Here is a 17,260-nt window from a genome sequence, read left to right as displayed (position 1 = left end):
TCATAAACTAACTGATTGTTTACTAAAATTTAATTAATTTAGTATACTCAATTATCAATATACCATCGTAAATGTAAACCATTTTTCACATACATCAAAGTATCAAGACTGCGTCGAACATAGAACTACTACTACTAATTGCTGATACAGTTATAAATTATTTATATGATGTTGCTTTCGATATTTTTATGTAAAGACCGAAAAGCAATGAAATTAGTAATCGGACTTCGGAATGAACCAAAATAACAATTAATTAATTGTTATTGATGTAACCGAGTCATTATTATTGTGATTTTTTGGACATTTTTCTACTGATTCCTTGCTATTATGGGTTCATAAAGATCAAATAATGTTGATGTGACAGTCAAATAGAGGTGGCGCTTAATTAATTGATGGCACTCTATTTTTCAACCTTTCTTTTTTTGTTGCAGTCAAATAGCGGTTGTGATAAAATAATGGTGGCGTTCAAATAGAGGTGCCATTCAATAAGAGGTATTGCAGTACATGGAAGACTTAAACTTGTTGGTTGATACCAGTATGGATTTCATAAAATATTTATCAAAAGCCTGTGATACGGTTGGCCACAACGCTGCGTGAAAGCTCACTGCACTTACTGATATGTTAACTACATCATTAAATTAAACAATTTAAAGCTATATAAACAAGCATTCAGAACTTGTAAAGAATGATCCCATATCTTCATTTCTAAAACATGTGAAAATCAATGTTTCACAAGGTTTTATCATAGGCCCCCTTTTATTCATTATATAAGAAGATAGAAACTATGTTACTAAGAAAATTTATTCCGCAAAATAAAGATTTTCCCGTGATTAGTATGAAAAGGGCAAATAGAATGTAAAGATATATTAAAACCTTAAAGCACATAAATTACATAATTTTTTTATTATATATTTCAATACATCAGAGTCTTGGCTTTCGAATGAGCTTATATTCAATACACAAAGAATAATAGAACTGTGAAAAACGGGGTGTCAAAAGTTCGTCCTGCACAAAAATCCCTTGGTTCAGGTACTCAAAAAGTGGCGTCATAATTCTCATTTAGCCTTAGGTCGTCGATCCCTTTTGCTGCCATTGAGGCTGTGTTTTTCTGTGACATTCGGTGCTGTTAAACCCAGAGAGCGCTAATAATAAACTAAGATTCTAGATAATCAACAATGCCGGCGATCGTGCGAACGCCCGACCAATACAAACACATGTTCTGGGTTAACTAACTATGCTTCAATAAATGTACTGTAATGAAAGGTAATGAAATCACATCGATTAAATTATGACCTGCGGTTGCGTGGCCCTAGAACTAAATGTCAATCGCACTTTTGCAAGATCACGCAATACTTGAAATTAATTAGTCTCAGTCGTCACCCTTAACATTGCATTAAAAATAAAGAGCTAGTGCATAATATCATCGGGAAAATATAGAATGGTTTTTGGAGTCTGAGGTACTTATCATAGAAACAAAATGTTCATTGAGAACTAATGACACTGATTCCTTTGTCATCTTCATTCATTCTCTGGAGTTGTCCTACCTTCGCCTGCTACTAGCGTCATTGTCGTCACTTTCGTAGTTGATAAATAAGCGGTTAGAGCACGCAACAACGAATATGAGAATTGCGATGTCACAATTTTCGAGACTATGCCAGTAAACTTTTTTGCGGTAGAGCTCTGGAGAAATCCTATAAACACCAACCAATGTCTGTCTCACCATAACAAACGATAGCTCATTCGAAAGCCAAGACTCTGATGTATTGAAATATCCAATAAAAAATTATGTAATTTATGTGCTTTAACATATATATATATATATATATATATATATATATATATATAACTGATAAATAAAAATTCTTAAACAAAATTTTGAAATAAAAGTTTACACATTTTTATTGGGGTCCTACAACCATTGATGTAGGAAGCATCAAAATTAAAGATCTTCTAGAGATTTTGGCCATTTGGCCATAACGGCCATTTTGTAAATATTTGAGTAGATCTGGAAGCGAAACTTCCTAAATCAGGTGTAACTTACGATTACATTCTAAATATGAAGGCGTATTTTTGCTTTACATGTATATTTAACAGAGTTGCATCAAAGCTCATTTAATTTATTGACATGTTTACGACAGTTTGCTGCAAAAACTGGCTTTTTATGCGCAATAAAAAAATGTTATGAGCGTTGATCAAATGTAAGCCAAGTTAAATTAAACGCAATGGTGCTATCAAATCTCTCTCTCTCTCTATGCAATCTCTCTCTTTAGAGTAAGATGTCTGCTTGCTTTATTGATGTGTTTGGTGTGTTTTAAGATGGCTCCGTAGTCCGATCATTGCTCTGCATTGACGATTGCAATGTGGACATTGGTAGTCATCATTCATCAAAGTATCAGATGAGCTAAGCCGCACTTTTCGTGCTGCTTTGAGCTCTTCTCTGTGACGCATTTTTTCATTTTCAAGTATCTTCCCCCCTTTATGAGCTAGAGTTCTCCATCCAGTTCTTCTCGCGGCATCCCATTCCCAGGTTTCACATCTGATGTGACAACGCTTCAAGCTATCTTTGAGACAGTCTTTATAGCGCTTTCTTTGTCCCCCCTGTGACCTCTTCCCATTTTCTAGTTCGGCATACAGAATCTGTTTTGGTAGTCTGTAGTTTGGCATTCTAACCAAGTGTCCGGCCCAACGAAGTCTGTTCTTAACGATCATACTTTCGAGACTGGACATCTTAGCTTGTTGATACACACTATTGTTAGTGCGTTTGTCAGACCATTTGATCATTAGTAGTTCTCTCATTTTCCTCATGTGATAGTTCTCCAGAACCTTGACGTCAGTGCTGTAAGTAGCCCACGTTTCTGAGGCATACAGTAGTGTGGGGACAATTACTGCCTGGTACACTTTTAGCTTGGTGTCGACTTGCAAGACTGGATTTTCAAACACTCTTTGTCTCAGTTTGCTGTATGCTGTGCTAGCTCCTTGCAGTCTTCTCTCTATCTTCTTCCCTAGGTCGGCCTTGGAGGAGAGATTACTACCTAGGTATACAAAGTCATTTACACGGCAAAGTGGTTCGCCTCCGGCAACAATGCGTGGAATGACTATGTTTTTTCCAGGTTTCGGCTGGTACAATACTTCAGTTTTCTTTGCATTCAGCTTGAGTCCAAGAGCCCTGTAAGCATTTTCAAAAGCTGTCATGACTTCTTGAAGATGTTCTTCTGTATGATCCACGAGAGCATTGTCATCAGCATATTGAAGCTCAAGAACACTTTGTTTCGAAGTTAGAGTTTTAGCCCGAAGTCTCTGCAGGTTGAACAGATCGCCTATTCGGTAGTTCAATGTGATACCTTCAGAGAGTTCTTGTTTCACAAGGTGCAGTACAGCATATAAGTAGATAGAAAACAGCGTTGGCGCAATCACGCAGCCTTATTTCACCCCAGTTTTTACTCCAACAGAATCCGTTTGTTGGCCATCCACCAAAACTGATGCGTTCATCTCATCATGCAGAAGCTGCACAATAGCCACAAATTTGGGAGGGCAGCCGATTTTCTCAAGTACTTTGTATAGAGATTGTCTGTCAACAGTGTCGAAAGCCTTGGTAAGGTCTATGAAGGCCATGTAAAGGTCCTTGTTCTGTTCTCGGCATTTTTCCTGGATCTGTCTAGCAGCAAATATCATATCTACTGTGCTTCTGCCAGGCCTAAAACCACACTGCGTCTCTGGAAGAATTTTTTCCGCAACACTGGAGAGTCTATAGGACAGAATTCTAGCTAGAATCTTCCCCGCTATTGACAAAAGGGATATCCCCCTGTAGTTCCCACACACATCGTCCTATCTCCTTTTTTGAAGATGGTAGCAATCAGTGCATCACGTAATTCATCAGGTATTTTCTCAGTTGTCCACACAAGTGTAAAAAGGCAGTGCAGTTTCTTGGTAAGTTTAGTTCCACCATGCTTGAAAACTTCTGCAGGTATTCCATCAGCGCCAGCAGCCTTCCCACTCTTCATTGCTCGAATGGCGGATTTCGTCTCGACTAGTGTTGGCTCTTCTCCTAGCTGCTGATGGGTTGGCAGCTGTGGGACTTTCTGCAGGACTGGATCAGCTACAGTGGATTTTTGGTTCAAAAGATTTGAAAAGTGTTCTTCCCAGCAATCTCTGATGGCATCTTTGTCTTTATGGAGCACACCATTCTTGTCTCGAACAGATACAGAGCCATGTGACAGAGGACCGTACAGTTTTCGTGTCTCTGCAAAGAAATCCCTTGTCTTATTCTGATCCGCCAAGCTCTGAAGCTCTTCTGCATTTTGTGTCCACCATTCATTCTGCATCCTTCGAACTCGTCGCTGCACATCTGTTCGTATGCTGTGGTATGCCTTCTGTTTCTCCTTGTTTCTAAGATCGTTTTGCCAGGCTGCAAATTTAGATCATTTTTTTTATAAGTTGTTCTGTTTCTAGGTCATTCTCATCAAACCAGTCTTGGTGGTGCCTTTTCGCTTTGCCTAATACCTCCTCACATGTCTCAGTGATACAGCTCTTTAGATTTGTCCAAGTCGAGTTGACATTTTGGTCATAGATTTCAGCTGATAGTCTCTCATTGATTTTTGTTTGAAAGTCTTTTTTCACATTCGCTTTATTGAATAGATTCACGTTGTACTTTGGCCTTGCTGTCCGTTTAGCTCTTCTCTGTTTGGGCTGTAGAGTGAAACTCAGCAGAGTTTTCACCAATCTGTGATTCGTCCAGCAGCTATCTGTTGAGTTGATCGCTTTGGTTACTCTTACATCTGCCAAGTCCCGTGGTTTGGTGATTATATAGTCTATCAAGTGCCAGTGACCGGAGCGAGGGTGCCTCCAGGTTGTTTTCCTTCTATTCTTCTGTCTGAACAGGGTGTTTGTAATCACAAGGTTAAGTTCTGCACATTTGGTGAGAAGCGTGAAACCATTGTCATTCATACTGCCAATTCCCTCTTTGCCGATGACGTCCTTCCATGTCGTGCTGTCCAGACCAACTCTTGCATTAAAGTCTCCAAGAAGCACAACCTTGTCAGCTCTATGAATATGCGATACAGTGTCATCAAGAGCTGAATAGAATAGCTCTTTATCCTCTTGCTCGGCCATCAGGGTCGGAGCATAGGCACTGATCAGTGTTGCTTTCCTGTTCTTACTGATGTTTAGTTGTAAGGTCATCAGTCGATCTGAAATGCCGACAGGAAGATGGTCCATGTGCTTAACAAGCTCATTTTTAACAGCGAAACCTACTCCATACAGCCTATGATCTTTAGCATCTCTCCCTTTCCAATAGAATGTATAACCACCTCCCACTTCTGTCATCTGGCCCTCATCAGCAAGTCTTGTCTCCTGTAGTGCAGCAATATCAATATCATGTCTTCTGCGCTCACATGCCACAAAAGCTGTGCGTCGGTCAGGTCGATCACTGCGCTGATTGTCCATGAGCGTGCGTACATTCCATGTTGCCAGTGTAATCTGTTGTTTTCTACCGCAAATAAGGTGAACCAACTGGACGCGGTAATCCAGCCAGGTGAGAATGGAACAGACCATGTATAGGACACCTTTTCTAGTCCCTTCCTCGGATTGAGGTGAGCAGGGCGGTCCCTAAAAAGGGCTGCTCAGTCGTGAAAGCAACTACCAAACATCTCTCCTGTTCCATTCAAGAGACGAGCGACTGATAAACTTCCACCGCCTGTGTGCTGGTTGGGAGCTGAGGACTCCCAGGTTTCACTACCCTGTCCCCGTTGCCACCTTCCAATTGCTGCAGGGCTTGGTTGGTTGGTTTGGTGCAAGCAGAAAGCTGTGCGTGGATTTAAGTGGTTCTTCTGATGCACTGCAGAGATCCACTAACTTGGCTAGTCATACTCTGATCCAATGGCAAGAAGACCTAGACAATTGGGAGTATGACAAGTTGCAGTACGCGGCCGTTGATCTGCAAGAGATTCTGTCGCCCTTTCCAACTGGTGTTTTTGCTGTCGGGATAGTACATGCCCGAATGTTGGGTGGATGTTGTTTTTGGTTCCCTCCAAACCCTCCTTTCAAAGAAAGGGAGGGGTTGCCGGTTTAGTCGCCGGCGACCCGACCCATGGCACAGGTAGTACTGGGTTACATGGTTACCAGTAGCAGGCTAGCACCTGACCTGACTAGATGCTATCAAATAATATGCTGTAAATCTGTAAATTTCTAAGTTAAATAATAATAAACTATTAAATGCTACTAATATATATTCAAGAACAGGTTACATAAATAACCATACTCATGACACATGCGGAAACAAAAATTAAAAACTTTGAAACAGAAATCTTTGCATCATTTGCTCAGCCAATTGGGTTCTGATTGTTGCATTCAATGAAAAGAACATTTTCTTCTGGCTGTTCAATAACTTTCACAATGTCTTCTGACCTCAACTTTTTTTTCACACTGCTGGACTAGGCGATATTATCATCCAAACAACTCTTTTTGCAGCACAAAACTTTTACACATTGCGTTTCACACAAATAAGAAGAAACTTTTGGCAGGATAGGCTGTAAGTACAACTTTTAGTCTAAGAATATTCGCTTATATACCATCATAAATGTAAACTGTTTTTACATACGTCAAAGTATCAAGACTTCGTGGAACATAGAACTACTACTACTAACTGCTGATACAGTCATTAATTATTTATATGGTGTTGCTTTTAAAATTTTAATGAAACATCAAAAAGCATGGAAATTAGAAATCGGACTTCGGAATGAACCAAAATAACAATTAATTAATTGTTATTGATGTAACCGAGTCATTATTATTGTGATTTTTTGAACATTTTTCCATTGACTCCTTGCTATTATGGGTTTATAAACATCAAAGAATGTCAATGTGGCAGTCAAATGGAGGTGGCGCTCAATTAAAGGATGGCACTCTATTTTTCAACCTTTCTTTTTTTGTTGCAGTCAAATAGCGGTTGTGATAAAATAATGGTGGCGTTCAAATAGAGGTGCCAATCAATAAGAGGTATTGCAGTACATGGAAGACTTAAACTTGTTGGTTGATACCAGTATGGATTTCATAAAATATTTATCAAAAGCCTTTGATACGGTTAGCCACAATGCTGCGTTAAAGCTCATTGCACTTATTGATATGTTTACTACAGCATCTAAATTAAACAACTTCAAGCTATATAAACAATCATTCACAACTTGTAAAAAATAATAACATATCTTCATTTCTAAAACATGCGCAAATCGATGTTTCACAAGGTTCTATCATCAGCCCACTTTTGTTCATTATATAGGAAGACAGAAACTATGTTACTAAGAAAACTTATTACGCAAAATCAAAATTTTTTCATGATTAGTATGAAAAGTGTAAATGGAAGGTAACGATATATTAAAACAATATATGTATAACTGATAAATGAAAATTCTTAACCAAAACTTTGAAATAAAAGTTTACACATTTTAATAATTATTGTGGTTCTACAACCATTGATGTAGGAAGCATCAAAATTAAAGATCTTCCAGAAATTTCGGCCATTTGGCCATAATAGCCATTTTGTAAATATTTGAGTAGTTCTGGCAGCGAAAACTTCCTAAATCAGATGTAGCTTACGATTCCTGTCTACAACAAGTACCAATATTTAACATTAAATTTAAGTATGAGCAGGTATTAAAAGATGATGTAATAAATGTGGTAAATCAGTGAAACATGCGGAAAGCAACATTTGATAACATTTCTGTTAGACTGTTAAACAAATTCCTTTTCCCTAGTTTTTATTATCACACACTTTATTAATTTAATAATTGCAAAATTCATATTCCCAATCTGTTTGAAGATAGCAATAGTAACTTTTTACAAAATAATAGCAAGACAGATTCCAAAAACTACAGGCCAATATATATTCCAATACTACCAGTTTTATCAATTCTTTGACTACGCGGTTGATGGTTAACCACATCAATCTAACTAACAAACTCAAATTTTACAACTTTTCTGATGAGGCATGCACTTTCTTCAAGCTATTTGAACAATCTTTCACAATTTGTGAGAAATATTAACATATCTTCGTCCTTAAAATATGCGAACATTAATTTTCTACAAGGTTCCGTCATGGGTCCACTGTTGTTCATTGTATTTATTAATGATCTAGTGAATTGTGCTCCATCACCAAACTGAATACTTTTTGTTGATACAACTGTTTTTACTACGGATTATCAAATTTTCAAACTGAATTAAAAGAAATTGAAAAATGGTGTTTGACAAATAGCCAACAAACATTACTTTTAAAATTGCTTAATTCATTTGATTTAACTTCTTTATACAAAGTGCTAATTTTTGTAAAAAATTATACACAAATTTTAGAAATATGGTAGTAGTTGATGAAAACATATCATTTTGAAGCCATGTAACAAAATTGACCAATAAACTGCATTGTCTACTTTTGATGATGTGGGAAGATATATGTACTTTGACACCAACACAGTTATTGACCTATATTATACATTTTTCTATCCTCACATGGTTTATGAAATAGAGTTTTGAGGCCATGCTGGCTCAACAAAGTTGAAAAAGATTTTGTAATTACAGAAAAAAGCTGTATGGATAATATTAAAAATCAAACCAAAAGCAAGGGATTAATAGCTTTTCTTCATTAAAAGTAATGCCTGAAAACATGCAATTTGAATTCCAGCTTGCACTGCATTTTATCAACGTTCTTAAAGATGTGGATTTTTAAAATATGTCAATCGATCACAGTTACTGTACCAGATTAGAAACAAGCAATGCTTTAAAAACACAATACTTTAAAACTAGTAAAAATTAAATATTTATGTTGTTCACTGTGGCTAAATTATTAAATAAATACTTATTTGACTTCCATGAATTGGCTCGGAGTGTTATAAAAATGAAGCTGGTGGGGCACTTGTTGGAACCGGTGACCGTGGTGCTACTGGTGCTCCTGGTGCTCGCTGATGACCGTGTCTGTTCTTTTGCCAACTGCTAGCAGGGCTGTCCTGCTGCTAGTCTCAAGCTATCATACAATCCCTTTTGCTTTATGTTTTTATTTTTGTCTATTTCTATGTTTCATCTATAAATTACTTGCAATAAAACATCATATGCACACAGACTATCCTTGAGCAATGATGACTAGATTTATTCATTCACAAAGGCTTGAATTTTAATTCAGTCATGTTATATGCTGAGATACAAGAGCAGCATTATGTATGATGTACTTAATATTTTATGTATAATATTCTGATGGACTTCAGTTAGTATATTTTAGCTTGTAGTTTTGCCTTTTTTGATCTTGGTTTTCAAGTTGTGAGTAGTTAGGGCCTGATCTTGAGCAGCCATAACCAAACCTTCAGTCTATCATTTCATCTAGTCAGTTTTCAAGCATCTCTATAATTCCATCTCAGTATCCTTGACTTTCTAATGGTACCGAATATGTAAATTTATCTCCAGCTATTTCTCTTCTCTTGTTTTTCTTGCTCTGTTTTTAGGTCTACTTTGTTTAGTTGTTTTATTAACATTTGGTATGAGGTCAGAGAGTCTGTCAACATCTGATCTTGGATGCTGACAGACTCTATGTGTACAGAAACATAAGAGAGAGAGAGGATGGATGAGTGTGGAGGTTCAGACTGTTATTATTATTATTATTACTAGTATTGTTAATAATCTATAATAACGGCTTCTGTTCAGAGTACACTGGAAATGGAAGGCATGACCAACTAGGAGGAGGAGTGAACTACCTGTGTATGCCTGACTCACCAGAGTACAACAGTCCAGGATCAGTCAGAGATTCAGCGTTTGTTGCTGGTGTGGAATATGAATCATATTCACAAGGTGTATTTCCCAGTAGCACACATAATCAGAATGCCTCGTGTGCAAGATGCTACACTGGTAACCGACCTGCTCTATTGATGATCCCAGCTAGGAGAACCTGTCCTGATGACTGGACTACAGAATATGAAGGTGTAACTTTAGTTATCTCTCTTGTACTTGTCGTTCGTATCATAATAAGTTCTGAAACTGAGTGGATAACTGGTAATTATTTCTTATTTAATAATTTGACAGTTTCCTCATTTTTAGTGTTATCATTTGTTCTCTAAGCATCTCTAGCATAGATCATAGCAAAACAACTTGTCGTGACACATATGTATTGTCAATCCTTGTACCTCAGGCTAAATTATGACCGAACACTTCAGTCACAACCACCAAACGAAATTTGAATGTGTGGATGCTGAGCCTGAACATGTAGCAGGAGAAAGTGCTGACAAAAATGGTGGACTCTTCTACTTTACCAGATCAGAATGTAGCAAGGGGTCCTACTGTCCACCGTATGATGAGAATAAGGCTATTGCTTGTGTTGTTTGTACCAAGTAACTGTTTTACGCATTCTACATAACAGCTCTATTAGATACACTTATTCTAATCCTCACACATGTTCTATCCTAATAAATAATACTTTTATTGTTAACACAAGTTTGAGAACAGTAAAATATAATAAAACAATATTCTCAGGGTCTTGTGTTTATTTGAAAAACCAGTTTAGTTAAAATTTAGAGTTGAATAAACCATGCCAAGCTATAGGATAACACATTGAAACATGTAAATATCTTACTTGAAATTGCATTTATATATAATTTTAAAAACATAAAGAATTCTCAAGGTATTCCCCATTTAAAATGCTATACGATTAAATATGAAACTTGAAATGTGAGCCATTTACATGTGTGCAAACACACATGTAAATATATTTACATACATTTAATACATATTATACATAGATACATACATGTATGTATTTATATAAACATAAAAACTAAAACATGATTTTTTAAACATGATAGCAAAGAAAACTATCCAAGCATATCATGCAAATTATAAACATTATTTTATTAACCCTGAGTATGGAAGACAATAACCGCAAGCCATACCTAAAACCAGGCAAAACCATCTTGTAGGTTTACAAACAATGCAACAACCTACCATCAATTTCGAATGAATTACATTTCAAAAGCTTAGCCAAACCATACTAAAACGGCCTAGCAAATAAGTGGCCATAACTCCCAACTCTCATAAAATGTGTTACAAAGTGAGTTAGACGCCAATACAAATGGCCTAAACACACCAACAGCTACAATCGACTATTATGAAGAAGAATTAATGACAAGAATCGATGAAGCACTAGCCCAGGGATGGCCAAATGATTTTGGCCATGATCCAGTACAGACAGATCTGACGAATGAAAGATCCACAGCAAGCTGAAAACGTGTAATTTTCTTTTTTATCATACATAAACATGCAATTAGTTATGTACATCTTAAACAAGGCATCAAATAATATTTTTAAAAACTTCATTTATATACATAATTCGACTAAAAATCACTGAATGAATGTGCTGTAATAAATATGTCTGATATCAGTAAGAAAAATGATGAGTGGGCTTTGACTTCACAATACTATCAAAACGCAGTTTCCTGCTATTTACAGCCACTTTTAAAGTTTACAAAAATGAATATTTGTAAGTCGTGTTCTATGTCTACTTTTTACAAAATTCATTGCTGAAAGCAGTGAGTTTACAAAAATTCTGAGAAATATTTAGAAAGATCTTTTTAAAACAAATTAAAAAAAATACTTCAAAAAGATTTTTCCAAGAGCTAACTTAAAAGATCCACAAAAAACAACAAAGATTCGAATCCAGATCTAGATCCGCCATTTGGCCATAGCTGCACTAGCCAGTGCACATGACACACGTAGGATGAATATACAGTACAAGCAATGTTATAATAGAGAAGACAATGACATACCTTTCGGACTTGGAGACCGGTGCTATCTATTTAGATCAAAACTTGCGATGAACAGCAGGACAGCTCTGGCAAGCCAATACAGCAAAGAGAAGACCGAGGCATACCAATCGGACTTGGAGACCGGTGCTATCTATTTAGATCAAAACTTACGATGAACAGCAGTACAGCTCTAGCAAGCTAATACAGCAATCTATATAAAATTGTGACATTGAATAACGGAATTACAGGCATAGTTCCATGAACGGATCCGTACGCAGAGCCAAAACGAATACCCATCTAGCGATTAAAGCTAGTTAGAGATGAGTTCACGCCAACATGTAAAAATCATCCGCGTGACTAAAACTTCAACAAACTCGCAGATGAAAAGACCTCTACAGCTTGTAGATATAATTGTGACGAATGTGACTGACTGGAGGCCTGGGATGAACAGTGCTGGATTACACCGAATAATAATGGGACGTGATACACCATTCTACGGCTATACAACAGCGATTCATCTGAAACTATTGCTAATAGTCATGATGAATCAGATGACTACTTCCCTTACTCGATATCAGAATTAGGACAATACCATATCAGACAGAAAAAAAATGCAAATACATGCAGGATAAATAATTTCGGCATGTGCAAACTGAGAAGCAAAGTCAAGCAGAATAGCTAGGATAACTGACTATCTATCAAAAAGACAAGGAAAAGAGATGTAGCAGCTGACTTCCACATATTTAAATATCTATATATATATATATATATATATATATATATATATATATATATATATATATATATATATATATATATATATATATATATATATATATATATATATATATATATATATATATATATATATATATATATATATATATATATATATATATATATATATATATATATATATATATATATATATATATATATATATGTATATATATATATATATATATATATATATATATATATGTATATATATATATATATACTTATCCGCAGCTTAAAGGTTGACTTGCAGCAAAATTCACATTTTCATTACAGTTATTTGGTATCAAAAGATTCATCATGTTTTCCTCTGCTGTGTTGTAGCTGCAAAATAGGATTAATGTGATTACAAAATGTTACTACAAGCTCTTAAAAGCAGAAAAAAGAACAATTAATCGCCGCCATCACAAAAACACTGTAGGTTGGAATACCTTTATTTTGACAACGTACTCAACTCCACTTGGTTATTTTTTTTACACTTGATGTTATCGTGTGAAATGAAAGGCCTGAGATAGGCCAACCCATTATCGATACGACAACAATATTCAAGTTTACATACATAATTTTAAGTTGACGCCCAAGAGAAGCTACACTGTAAAAACTGTCAGACTTAGTGCGTGTGAAAAGTGAGTGATTCAGTGCAGTGACTGCTTGAATAATGCATAATATTAGGCATTGGATGAATATTTTTCTGCAGTCCGAAAAACAATGCACTTTGTTAAAATATCCCCTTCTTTAAAACGCACTGTGATGAACTAAATATTGAATTAAATTCTCAGGCAATGCAATGAAATCGCATTCAGTGTGTATTTTGCCATTACCTATCAGTATATTACAATGCGCTTAATGCTTAAACATTGCACTTTGTATATAAAGCTAATGCGTATGATGCGTTTGTGATCCGCTTAACAGCGCCGAGTGAATTAAATTAAGATAAACACAATGAGTGCATAGAGAGCATTGATAATTATGCATTAACTGTTTATAATTTTTATGCGGTGAGGGTGTAGGCTTCAGGCATTTATGCACTGCTTGTGTTAACTAAATAAAAACTTGATAAGCGATTAAAATTTTGAACAGTAATGCGTCAGCTGCATTAAACTTGCAACACAGCCATTGCATTATTAGCAAAAATTTATGCACTGGTTGAATTGTTTACAAAAAAAACTCACTACATGCTTAATAGTTGACAAATAAATAAGATACAGTAAACAGTCAGCGCATTAAATTTCCACATTTATGCAATGGTTGTGTGATTTTGTACTTGAACTCAATAGGCGTGTATAGTTGAGAATATTAATGCATTGACTAGTTTAAGTATATATCAAGGTAGTCAGCGTCGTTTGTTTTGAAAGCCTATGAGCTGAATGTATTATTTACACTAAACCTCAACAGATTACCAGATGTTCAAATTCTGACCTGTCAATGTAATAGCTCATCTTAATTTACAATGCGATCAATTCATTAGGTCTGCACTAGCTCAGGCCCTAATCACTTTATCTGAATTGGAGTTGTCCCAATTTGAAATGGTCACGTGACCATTTCGAGTGGGGACAATTCTATTGCGGAATCCTACCTTTTTTCAATTGCTGTTTGCTGGTAATATCTGATGAGCATAGGTCTACATCTAAAGGATTACCAAACTTTGTTTTCATAATTACCGGTTTTCAACATGTCAAAGGAAGACCTTGACAAGCAGACACCAAGTGGTTAAACTTTTAATATGGCCATCCTCTGATCTACAGGTCTGTGTTATTATAGTAAGTGATTATATCTCGTGTGTATAATCTCAATGGCTTTAAGAGTTGGTCATTTTGCGAGATGGTCAAGGGCAGGCAACATTTCCAGCTGAATTACATCCAACATGGAGTAGTTTGAGACATGGAAAACAACACCAATATTTGAGGTGAACTCTGCATATGTGATTCCGTTTGCGACAAATCAAACCCTTGAAATTTTTTCCGCAAAAGAAAATTAACTATTTCCCAAAAAAAAAACCAAGGTATATTCAACTTTACAAAATAAGACTTGACAATTTCTACAGAAAAGTGATACGGTTGATAGGGATGTGGAGAGCGGTAGACATAATTGGAATATTCCAATTGAATTGGAAGTTAATAAAACGGGTTAGTAATTCCTCCAACTATTATTAGTTTTTTAAGGCGACAAAGTTTTTCATTTCCCTAACTCATAAAGCGAACCGATTGGTTGAATAATAAAACCGATCATGTAATGTTTTGGGGGAGTTGCCCCCTCTCGCCTTTCGAGTTTAACTTCCTCCATCGGGAGTTGTTAACCCTTTGGCAGGTGAGCTCTGTTATCACCACCTACTAGTATTACTACCATTACCCTGTGTATACTTCTTCACTATGAAAATCAATTTGGTATTTTCACCATAGCTCCACCATTCTTGAAAAACTTTTATTTAATTCAAAGATGTGAGCTGTGAGCGAACTACTATAAATAAATGCCCCGACTCACACGCCCCTCACAAGTGTTTTATGTCTGCTACGTTAAACAGTTGGTAATTATAAATTGTCACTGCTATTATTATTTTAGAGCCGCAAATTTTCTGCAACCTAAATATAGTATGCAACTATTGATAATTGAACAAAAATATTGTTCTCCTGCTTTGGCGGAATTGTCCTCTCTCGCTTTTGATACTAGTTTAGCGACAGCATGTTTAATATCATTGGCCACTGCAAACAAAGTTGGCCAACTCCCAAGCAGCTTAGCTTGCCCATCACCATCTGTTAGTATATTATTATTACCATTAACACCCTGCGTATACCCAAACTATTCCCACTTCGCAGAGAATAGTGCATTTTACCCTAACTTCAACTTTCTCGCAAAAAATTATCTTCTTCTATTCAATAATGTGAATTGCAAGAAAATTACATACTCATAGTTTTCAATAGACCGCAAAACAGTAAACCAGCTGGTAATAAGTGTTATAGCATTTTAGAGTTGGAAATTTCACACCACTAACATAGAGTGCAGCTATTGATAATTGGTGGAATTGTCCTCTCTCGCTATTGCTACTAATTTAGCTAGTGTGGATCGTTCATTTTAACTTAATTTCACAATTAAAATCTCATTTTTCATTTTATCGACAATGGCTCGGAAAATATGCAATTGTGATAATCGACAAGTCGGCAGTGCAGTGCAGACCAGGACCATTGTGACTTCACCAGCCCATGTATCTTTTTTTCTTTGAAGCATCGTAAACCCGCTTCAATTCTTTTGAAACAATGTGAACAACAGGCATACTGCTCTGCATTAAGATGTCCTAAGATTTTTGAGCCTATCTACTAGTAGAACTAATGTGAAAGTGCAATTATCTCTCGATTAGTGGCGATCATTAGTGGACCTACGTATTCTGCAAAAAGGATGGCTTGCTCCAAAGGTTTGCCATCTACAGAACTAAGTTTTATAGTTGTGCTCACCTGAGAGTGAAATTTTTTTGGCGTATGAGGAGTTCTTCTTGTAGTCTATTTCTGACATCAACTTGACACAACCGAGAACGCGTCTACTGTCTGAAAATACAAATAATATGTTGATTTAATTGACTTATTTAGCCTATGCTACACTTTCACCACACAAGTCTTATTAACCATCAAACTGCCGGATACATTCTATAAAGTGGGTTAATTCAAAGTGCAGAGTAGATGTAGATATTATATTATAAATACTGCCCTGCTACCGCTACCGACATGCCAAGATAACTTCTGGTATATCTCTATTTCCTTGTTATGATTACCATGCTGATCCGAACACACGGGGTTGGGAATCCAAGCGGTGACCTGTCATATCATGAACAAAATTTCCATAACTGGCGTCAATTGATATATTTACGGGCAACGAAAATGCGGCCTCCTTGCACAGAATTGGAGGTTCAATATTATCTACCCTTGTAAAAAGGGGTAAGATACAAGAATATCTAATAAAAATTAAGTTTTTTTTAAAGTTTTTAATCACAACTAGGATATTGCAATGGGAGTGGTCTGCCTAACCAAAGATATTGTTATTTTTAATTTTAAAATATGTCATGAAAATTCATACCGGTATGCCATTTATTGCATTTATCACTAGCAAAGTAAATGTAAGAATTACCAACAATAATGACCCATGCTCATGATTGGATTGAAGAACATTGACTGCTGTGGAAATGTTTTTTTTTAATTTAAAAATATATATTTGATGTGAGTAAAGATAGCTCAGAGTTTTCATGCAACTCTCATTGAATCGTGAGCGTCATTGAGTACTATGATATTACAATAACGATTGATAAGCCTCAAAGTCAAATCCTAATATAAAGCTAAAATAAAGCTATGTCTTCCCAAACCACAGTTAGAAGCTCAAGTCGTTTCAGTTACATAAAAATATCAATGTAGGCCTAAAGATAATAAATCTATGTTCTTGAGTTAAAAAAAATAGGATTATCTAAGCGCTTACTGTCGGCATCACAGGTTTTCTGTTGGTATCCTTGATCCTCCACTTAGCTTATCTGCCACACATTTCCTGGCGAAATCTGAAAAAATATCACGTCTCATACAATGTGGCTTTAACTAGTATACATATAGTACAGGGTTAATCTCATCGGAACTTCAAGTGAACACTGTGTTTTTTCATATTCTTCAGAAAGATAGAAAATTTTTAGTCATTATTCGTTTGGAAACAGCAAATAATTCTAAACGGTTGTCGCAGAGCATCTT

The 17,260-nt window shown here is 36.0% G+C and overlaps 1 pseudogene; it reads right to left on the bottom strand.

The window, feature by feature from the left end:
- Window positions 1-3,779: 3,779 nt before the first annotated feature.
- On the bottom strand, window positions 3,780-14,200 carry LOC137388726 (uncharacterized; annotated as a pseudogene).
- Window positions 14,201-17,260: the final 3,060 nt, after the last annotated feature.

The sequence above is a fragment of the Watersipora subatra genome, chromosome 1, assembly GCF_963576615.1.
Source record: "Watersipora subatra chromosome 1, tzWatSuba1.1, whole genome shotgun sequence".
In the NCBI taxonomy this organism is placed as follows: Eukaryota; Metazoa; Bryozoa; class Gymnolaemata; order Cheilostomatida; family Watersiporidae; genus Watersipora; species Watersipora subatra.
The sequence above is the reverse complement of the archived record's forward strand: the minus strand, read 5'-3'. Positions and strand labels throughout refer to the sequence as shown.